Below are 10,328 nucleotides of genomic sequence, written 5' to 3'. Positions count from 1 at the left end.
GCGCATACTTTGAATAAAATATTTGTTATCATTCTCTTGAAATAAATGTGTTTTTTTCTTGAAAAAATACCGGTTTCATATGTATACACCTGGTAATTGTAAGTTCAAACTTACAAGTTTTATAAGTGACGTTTTAAAGGTTTTGTAGCTGGGAACAGTTTCCATCAAATGCTCAATAATATACATGTAAAAAATAGAATGTAGCAAAATCTTTTAATCATAGAATTTTTTCATTAAATGGAGTTCAACTATATTTTCTATTTTCAACTTTCACGAAATGGTACAGTTTAAAGTTTCAGATGCATTCCTTCTAATGAAAATTCCTGTTAGCGTTTTCAATACTGTAATTGGACAAATCAAGCAATGCATAACAAAGTTCCTGTTATATAAATTTTACCAATTGTAAGCTATAAGACATGAAAAAGAAGGGAAAGAATTATGTTTTAATTGAACGATTTTTGAACGCAGAAGTGCAATTATTTTGACCGGAAACAGCCATAGGTGACCGAAGGAACCGAAAGGAGCTTCTACAAAGTACCCTTAAAGACCGCACTGAGTCTCCCTTAGGTTCCTTCTTTAAAACTTAACTTTCGATGGTGCCTATACGTATCTTGATGGAGTTTCAAGATCAACTTATTCATGTAAAAAGTATAATTCCATTTTCGCTTACAAATATGAAAGGGGGCAACTCATTTAATTTATTACAAAATCTCAACTCATTATGGACTGTATTTAATTATTTTAGTAATCGTTAAGTTCAAACACAATTATTACATTATTATATTATTATTACAATTCATTATATGCATCATATTGAAACAGACATATTTTCATGGTTCACCTTCTATGCATAAATTATTTTTTTATTAAAAAAGTTAAATTTTTATTATTAATGCTTTTTTAAGATTAAAACGAAGAATAAAAACAACGCGTTCCCTAAAAAATGATTAATAACGAATTTTTGTATGCACACATTTGTTTAATTTAGTCTTTTTTTTTAACTTGCATAGGTAGACCACGAAACAAAGTGTTTTATTTTTCATTATTTTGTTTGATCAAAATTTGTATTTTCTATTTTGCAACAAAATTTAAAAAGTTGTTATGAAACTCGTGGGGGGGGGGGAGTTTTGCACACATCTAGTCCGTTCAGTTTATACTCCTTAGAAACAATTCTTCCTTTTTCCGATGATGTTTTTTTTTAAGAGTCAGTGGACTCAGTGGTGTCTTTAAGGGTACTTTGTAGAGGCTCCTTTCGGTTCCTTTGGCTTTTTGTAACGGATCCATCTTTGTAAGTATTGTCGTGAAGTTATGTTGAACAATTTTTTTTTAAATTTTAAGAAAATGTTTTTATTAGCAAAGTTATCATGGGGCTGGGGCGCACACTGAAAGTTGTTGAATTTCAAACCGAACGTTAATTTCTGTTTCTCGCGTTCGCCTTCGTCATTACTATAACAATATTTGCTATAGCTGAGTCGCTCGGCTGACAAGCGTCTGCCGCTGGCATTGCAACTTCCCGCCCTTTCTCTGCGCGGTAAAAACTTAATGTTCTTGGTTGAAAATTCTTCTTTTTGAATGAACCGCACTCTCATTAATTTATTTTGCAAATATAACTTTACTCAAGATAAATTTTTTTCACAGAAATGCAAGAATAAGATTTTACTTTCATTGAATATGAAACACCTTGGTTGGAAGTTGAAATACCTAATCGAAAATTGAACAGCTTCTTTAAGCTTCACTTTTTTCGGTGAAAATCCATTTTATAAACTGAAAATAGATCTATTAGTTTGAAAATGAACATTTGTTGGAATTTTATAATTTGGGTAGAAAAATCCAATTGTTCCCTAGAACATTTAACAAATTAATAGAAATTAAACTGTTTTGTAGAAGATTCGTCGTTTGATTCTGCGTGTGCGTAATGTATGCCTTCTGTCGGAGCATTTAGCACAGATCAAAGACAAAAGTGATTCAGTTGTGAGTGCTTAATGTGAAAGTGTTTTCTTTATTTGTTTTTAATATGGCCGCATATTGTCCTATTTTCGAAATTAATTATACACAAGATTACAATTTGAGAAAGCAGGTTAAAAGGTTACATCCTGGTGAATAAACTAACTTAATTGACTTATTCATATAATTGTATAGTTATGTGTATAAATTATAAAATTTTATTGTATAGGTTATGTATGTTTATTGAATACTTTTATATTGAATGTTTATAGCAATGTTAGTGGTAACACGTTACTTATTATATTTTAATAACGGTAACGTAAATGCGTTACAACTTTGGGCACCTCTAATCCCTACTGCAAATACCTATATAGGTGCCTGTAAATGTCACTAATAGGATTATATATAAGGATCCTATAAGTGACCTATATAGGATCCCATATAGGGATACCTATATAGGTCAGTATAGATGCCACCTTTAGGAAATGAAACAGCTTTCTGCATAGGATCATTTATAGAATCCTGAATGATTTTATAGTAAGGGTATCGGCTCCTTCTTCCTACGTTAGAATCCATATAAGAAGCTATACCTGTTTCTACTACTAGGCAATCGCATAGACAAAAATACCAACTGCGCATCTGTATTTGCTATAGGAAACTACTACGCAACACTTCCGGTTCATCATCTGTCCTATATAGGTCACTAATATCCATATACCACGTGGACAATTTTTCACATTTTTGACCCCCCCCCCCCTCGTGGACAGCCGTGGAATTTGGACAAACAACCCCCATCCCCCTTGAACTTTGTCCACGTGGACATATTTTATGAAAATATAGACCTTATTAGTGTACAAAATATCCGGGAGCTTGCGACAATTCCATTGACGTCCTTTTAGTACTCACTAAAATTTCATAATCTTTTGTTTCCATAGCCAACAGTTCGAAATTCGTTGACTGGCTAATAGCTGTTGGTGCATTTTGCAACAATTTATCGCTAAATCGTCGAAAGTTAGAGTGAAAAAATGTCATTTTAGTACTCTTGAAACCCATTGGGGATGATTTTTTAGGTGCAAAGAACTACCAAGCAGTTCGAGTGGCAGCTCCTAAATGGTGCTAAAGTTCACTGGCAGGCTGTTAAAAATGTCGAAAGTTCGAGTGAATAAACGTCACTTTAGTACTCTTCAAACCCACGGTGAAAGATTATTTCGATGCTAAAAACTAACGAGAAGTTTGAATGGGTGCTCCTGAGTGGTGCCAAAGATGACTGGCAGGCTTTTAAACATGCCAAAAATTCGAGTGAAGAAACGTTATCTTAGCACTGTTGAAACCCATTGGGAATGATTGTTTAGATGCTAAGAACTAACAAAAAATTTGACTGGCCGCTTCTCGGCGGTGCCAAAGTTGACTGGCAGACTGTCAAACATGCCAAAAATTCAAGTGAAGAAACGTCATTTTAGTACTCTTGAAACTCATTGTTGTGAGCTGTGAATTTACTTAAAAAGTGAGATTTTTGTAGTTTCTTTTTTTTATATACACATTAGTTTTAGTGAAGTATCCTATAGATGAAAATTTTAGTTAGTGAAAAGGACAAAACTTTTATTCGGTTGCTGATTTTAATGTCAGTCAACTTTGGAACTAATCAGGAGCTGCCAGTCAAATTCTTTGTTAGTTGTTTGTACCAAAACAATCATTCTCAATGAGTTTAAAAAGTACTAAAATCACGTTTTTTCACTAAAATTTTCGACATGCTAGACGGTGTTCCAGTCAAATTTAGCACCACTGAGGAACAGCCAATCAATTATGATCTTACTTTTTAGCACCTAACAAATCATCCCCGATACGTTTCAGAAGTACTAAAATGACTGTTCTAATGTTTATCCTGTCATTTTTTATATAATTGATAATCTGTCAGTCAACTTTAGCACCACCGAGAAGCTGCCAGTCAAATTTTTTGTTAGTTTTCAGCATTCAAACAATCGTTCCCAATGGGTTTCAAGAATACTAAAATGACGTTTCTTTTCTAGAATTTTTGGCATGTTTGACAGCCTGCCAGTTAACTTTGGCACCACCGTTCTTAGCATTTAAACAGTCATTCCCAATGAATTTCAAAAGTACTAAATTGACGTTCTTTCACTCGAATTTTTGACATGTTTGACAGCCTGCCAGTCAACTTTGGCACCACTGAGGAGCTGCCCGTGAAACTTCTTGTTAGTTTTTAGCATTCAAACAATCATTCCACGTTGATTTGAAGAGTAATATAATTACGTTTTTTACTTGAATTTTCGACATGCTTGACAGTTTGCCAGTCCATTTTGGCCACACCGAGAAGCTGCCAATCAAACTTATTGTTAGTTCTTAGCATTCAAACAATTATCCCCCGTGGGTTTCAAGAGTACTAAAATGACGTTTTTTCACTCTAACTTTCGACGATTTAGCGATAAATTGTTGCAAAATGCACTAACAGCTGTTAGCCAGTCAACGAGTTTCGAACTGTTGACTATGAAAACAAAAGAATCTGAAATTTTCGTGAGTACTGAAATGATGTCCATGAAGAAGTCGTGAAAAAAATTATAATAAAAATAAAAATGAATATAAAAATTATATTGTGCGCGAGCACAATATAAAAGTTCGAGTATACCTAGAATATACCTTGTCTCATTGCAGTATATTTTCCATACATGGATGGCCCCTAATAACATTTAAGAAAAGAACAGCTTAATTTTCAATAAATAATAAAAACAAATCTTCTACGAAACAGTTGAATTTCCACTAAATTGTTGAATATTCTACTAAACAATTGAATTTTTTACCCAGAATTATGAAATTCCAACAAATGTTCATTTTAAACCTGATAGTAGTTCAACTTTCAACCAAGGAGTTTCATTTTCAATTAAAGTAAAATCTTATTTTTGTGTGCGTATTTTTTTTAATTTGTTAATCTTCATTAATGAAAGTGCGACAAAGTTTAATGTACCTTCCAGCATTTGATAGGTCTCATACTTTAATTTTGACTTAAACAAAGTTTGGTTTCACTTTTTTTTATTCTTAGTTTTTAGTAAGTACAATTACAAGTTTTTGTACAATACGCATATTAACAGTTTTATTTAATACATATATGTGGGTTGTTTCTTGGCTTCAACAACGGAGAGTATTCAAATAAGCTGCAGAAATTAAAAAAATTTTCTCCTCCATTTTTATAATAATTAGGTAAATTCAACACAAAACTCAGGACAGTAATTATGATTATAACTGACTCATAATAAGAAAGAATAGATCTATAGAAAAAAATTATATTAAAGTAATCTCCACATCGTTTACTGAGTCCTCTCACTAAGCGTATCCTACATTGTGCAGTATTCTAATAAGTAAATTAAGTTTATTTGAACAATATAAAAAATTCAACGAAAAGTCTGAAATGTAAATAATTTTTGGATCAACTGTCAGGATGGCTACTGGATGGAAAACAGGAAATAAAAGTGACTTTATTTATGGGAAAGGATGCTTATACAGTACAAGTCCCCTTCCATTGGAGGTTATTCATGCGCGCATACGCACGCGCCGTGGCGCTAAAGTTTAAGTGGAGCAAATGGTAAACGCTTTGTGATTCCAAAAATTTGATATTTCTCTGGTTAGAATTGTATATAAAAACATTTATTTTGTACATAGCTAAATATCTTGACTTATAAATTGACTCTCAAATAGCATTTTTGTATTAAAGTTAGTCCTGTCATTAAAGAAGAAAAAAAAATGTGTAAGATTTAAAATTCAGTTGGCGATATTTATTTTTTAGAATTGGTACCACCACATCAAAAATATTTTTATTGCGTTTGAAGTCAACTTTATTTTTTTCAAAATACACAGAAGTATTTATATATTATCAAATAAAATCTTTCTAGTTATTCTTATCAAGGATCATAAACGTTTGTGATTTCTGGCTTTTACATCTAGGTCTTTTACATCAGAATTATATGCATCCTTCGATTTGCAGCTAATATTGATATATTTTAACCACAAAGTTACACAAATTACTGAATATCTATCTAATAATACTTTTAAGTTATTTACAAAATTTGTGTACTTTTTGGTTTGAGCTTAAAGATTAAAATATGCGTGGCTTCTAGCTAAGTTTTGCAACCTTTAAATATGTCATCGCGCATTATGTATTTTTACATCTAGTACGAGTATATACTTTGAATTACAGATTAACTCTACTCTACTTATGTTAAATTATTATTTATCCATGAACCACATTTGAATTCTTAAATTATGTCTTCTGAAATTACACATTTTTTAATATATCTCTGACTCTTTAAAAAACAACAAATTCAGTTCTTCTCATTCCACCATTTTGTTGAAAATTTGATATCAATCTGGTCGCCGCCGAAATTGCGTCTTCCTGTTTGATGATAAGTGGCACATTTTCTTGATTTGTTGTGCTAGGCTTTTCATCTGCAAGCAGATTTAATTATTAAAAAGAGAGAAAAAGAAAACCTGCAATAGTAAGTGTACCTTTACAGACCACGATCTTGAATAAATCATTTATATATCACTAAGTGTTCGCAACAAAGTTCTTCCCTGGCGGACCGAAGGAACCGAATGGAGCCTCTATAAAGTACCCGTAAAAACCCCATTGGGTCCCCATTCGGTTCCTTTTTAAAAAACTCAACAAAAAAAAAACAGCAAAATCAACTTTTAAATTCTTGAAATTCGGATTCTACGTTAAAATTTGAATTAGAAACTCACGCAGTGATCGCAATACTTTTTATTGTAGCGTCAAAAACTTTAACTAATAAGATACCTGTCATTTACATGGGCCTAAGACGCCTTCAGGTGCATCTTCTTTTAGTAGCAGTTAATAAGCGTTCCGTCGGTAACTTTAAGAATTTTGTCTGGATGCTAGCGCCATGCAGTGGAAACTTCAGGCAACAACGCTGTCATGCAAGTTAGAGAGAAGTTTATTTTTAAACTTCGCGCACAACATACTACTTGAGCTATTATGGATGCGCTTGAAGTCACCTTCAGCAGGAGTTAATGACATTTTTTTACATATTTAACGCTGCAAAAAAAATATTGCGATTACTCCGTGAGTTTCTAATAGATAATTTAACGTAGAATCCGAATTTCAACAGTTTAAAAGTTGATCTTGCTGTTTTTTTGAGTTTTTTTTTTAAAAGGAACCGAATAGGGACCCAATGGGGTCTTTACGGGTACTTTGTAGAGGCTCCATTCAGTTCCTTCGGCCCGCCAGGGTTGACCTGTCAGATGTCCCATAAACTAACAATGTTACCACAAGAAAATACTATGTAAAATGTTAATTACACGATAAGTTTTAAATTCATTGTTACCAGCGTCTTCTTCTTTCGTTTTGTATACTATGTCAATTATTTGGGCGACTGTTGGTACTTCGCCAAATATTTTGTCATCTTCATAGATGCATTCTTTTACAGCGCCCACAGAAACATGATCATAGTCCTGTATTCTATTTAAAAGGACCAAGACGACTTTGTCGCATAGTACTTCTTGTTTGGGAGGTGCCACCTCTTGCTTCTCAGAGATTACCGAAAAAGTCAGCTAAGGTTTCCAACATTTAAAGATAGTATCATTCCTTTCTCCATTTCATGCGTCGCTAATCCAGTCGATGACGTTTTTGATATTTAAGGACATTGAGGAAAATAATTACGTTATTTCCCTTTTCTTGGACATCCAAAGCGGCTGACAGCAACTTTAATCTGTAAAGCCCTTTTATGGCGGCTATAATACCTTGATCCATAGGTTGAATTAAACTAGTTGTATTTACAGAAAAAAATTCACATGAATATCGCCTACTTTCAAATTCTCGCTGCTAGGATGACACGGCGCATTATTGAGAAGGAGCAAAGCTCTGCGTGATAAATTTTTTTCACCTATGAAAGCTGTTACAACTGGTACGAATACGGCCTCAAACTACGTCTTAAAAATTTTAGAACTCATCCATGCACTTTCTTGATTCGTGTAATAAACTGGAAGGTTGCTCTTAGAGAGACTTTTTAGAGCTCGGGGATTCTTAGACTTGCCAGTCAATATTTACGGCAGTCTACATGAGCCATCGACTTTACTGCACACACCAACTGTATACCGGTATTTACTGCCTTTGAAACCAGGAACTTGTCGCTCTTCATATCCCGCTAGCGTTTTTGCCTGAATCATCTTGAAAAATATTCCGAATTCATCGAAATTAAAAATCTGTTTAAGAGTCAGACATTTTTCTTGCATTATTTGTGGAAATTTGAGCTTAAAACTTTCAGATGCTGCAAAATCTGCAGACATCTTTTCACCTGTGATTTGTATTTGACGAATATCATGGCGAATCTTCCAGTTCCTAAGCCAACTATCACTAGAAGCACATTTTTTATTGATGTCCATGTCAAGGTATAATTTCAGACCTTTTAGTGTTTATGTAAATACAAACAAAATTTTTAAAAAGAAAGAACTACTTATGATATTTATAAAAAAAAATTTATTTACCAATTCGGTCACGGAAAAACTTAAATAGCTAAACTTCCTATATGACATGCATTATTTCAAATATAAACGAATGTTGGTTGGAATGTAGTGAATATTGGAACACAAAATACAACAGTTAGAACTAAAATTTAAACTTTTCTTCTATTTTCAATTTTTTTCCTGGCGGACCGAAGGAACCGAAAGGAGCCTCTACAAGGTACCCGTAAAGACTCCATTGGGTCCCTATTCGGTTCCTTTTTAAAAAACTCAAAAAACAGCAAGACCAACTTTTAAACACTTTTTTTATCGTCTTGCATTTTTTTGGTATTGATACATACAAATCCAAAACTTATTTAAGTTGCAAGTCCTAGCCGGTAGCACACAGTCAACCACAAGAAACACTAGAAATAAGCCAATGGCGCGTGAATGTGCATAATGTGATCACGTGTTGCCTAGTGGGAGAACCACAATTAGTTTGCGTACCGCACGTGTGATTACATTTGAGGGGAGTGTACACTTATCGGACGGCAACTTATCGGACATCTACTGTAACTTAGAAAATTAACAAAATTTAATGAAATATATTATTTATTATCACGTTCAATTATGGGTGGTAGGAGGAGTTACTTTTTTGAATGCATTACAACATTTTAAAATGCACTTTTAAAGGGAAAGTGTTAATAGTCATAGTTTTAAAATATTTTGTTTGAAACTTGTCAGAAGTCGACAATGTCAAAATGTAAAGAAGCGTTTAGACTTAAGCATAACTATTTTGCATGGAAAGAGTTTATTATTCCACAATTTTATTTCGAATTAGAAGCATATTAGCAATATTTGTAAAAATTTTAATATCGTAGAGTATAACCTCTCAATTTAAATTATTTAATTTTAAATAGTTTGAATGGAATCACTTACGATTCTGGAATGTATTTTTTTGTAGCTTTAGGATATAAATAATTTAAAGCTGCAATGGGCAAATTGTTTAATGTCAAACCTCATGAAAAATGAAAATAAGTGTAAATCCTTCGAAATCGAAAATTTTTTATGTTGAGAGGAATTTAAATTGAAAGGTTTTAATATATTTGCATTTTAAAACATTCAAATTGAGTAATTATTATAAACGGAAATTTCACGAATCGTATGGTTTGAATAAATTTTTCATACAGTTGATAAATTAAAAATTGAAACCGTCATATTTGTTAAATTATGAATATGCCTTATAATCATTATTAGAAGTAGGAAATTTTCCTGCTATTCTGTGAGATCAAACGTATTTCAATCATTGAAGGGTTGCTGCGTGTTTAAAAAATAGCTCACGATGCCAGGTTATGATTCCAGCTTGTCCAAGGGATAATTCGTCAGATATCCCGGAAGGCGGAAATTGGGATATCCAGGACATCCCAGGGACGTCTCCGGAATATTCAACTTTCTCAGATAAGATTTAGAAAATCAAGATGAATGGGATATCCCGGTATATCCTATTGCTGTGAGGGATCTAGTCATCGAAATTGGAATGAATCTATGACTATATCATATGATCGTCATCTTGCATATAAAAGTTTCCGTGTATTAATTATTTTGTTCAGGAACATATGTAAGTTTCATGTTAGATAAATTGCTGTGTCCTTTTGAGAAGGCTGGTTTCGTTTCTATCCAAGATTTTGAACAGAAAATTTAAGTTTGAGCAATTTTTTAGTAATTAATACTTTATCATTGAAATTTAATACTGATATTCCATTAGAAATCTTCTGATTAAAGGAGATGTAAATTCTGGAAGGTATAGGTTTAGAAATTATCAGAAAGGTTCAGAAACAATTTCTTGTCCAAAAATTAGAAAGTTCATATGAAAATACGAAAATCGTTCTACAATTGCTAAGTGTTTGCCATCTAAAGCTGAT

General features: G+C 32.8%; 1 long non-coding RNA gene across 2 annotated transcripts in view; it reads left to right on the top strand.

Moving 5' to 3' along the window:
• Nucleotides 1–10,328, top strand: part of LOC117173417 — a 143,742-nt gene that overhangs the window by 57,450 nt on the left and 75,964 nt on the right. The gene's annotated exons all lie outside the window — the stretch shown is intronic.

This window comes from Belonocnema kinseyi, chromosome 5 (genome assembly GCF_010883055.1).
Source record: "Belonocnema kinseyi isolate 2016_QV_RU_SX_M_011 chromosome 5, B_treatae_v1, whole genome shotgun sequence".
Classification (NCBI taxonomy): Eukaryota; Metazoa; Arthropoda; class Insecta; order Hymenoptera; family Cynipidae; genus Belonocnema; species Belonocnema kinseyi.
Note: the sequence above shows the minus strand (reverse complement) of the source record. Positions and strands in the feature narration are given on the sequence as shown.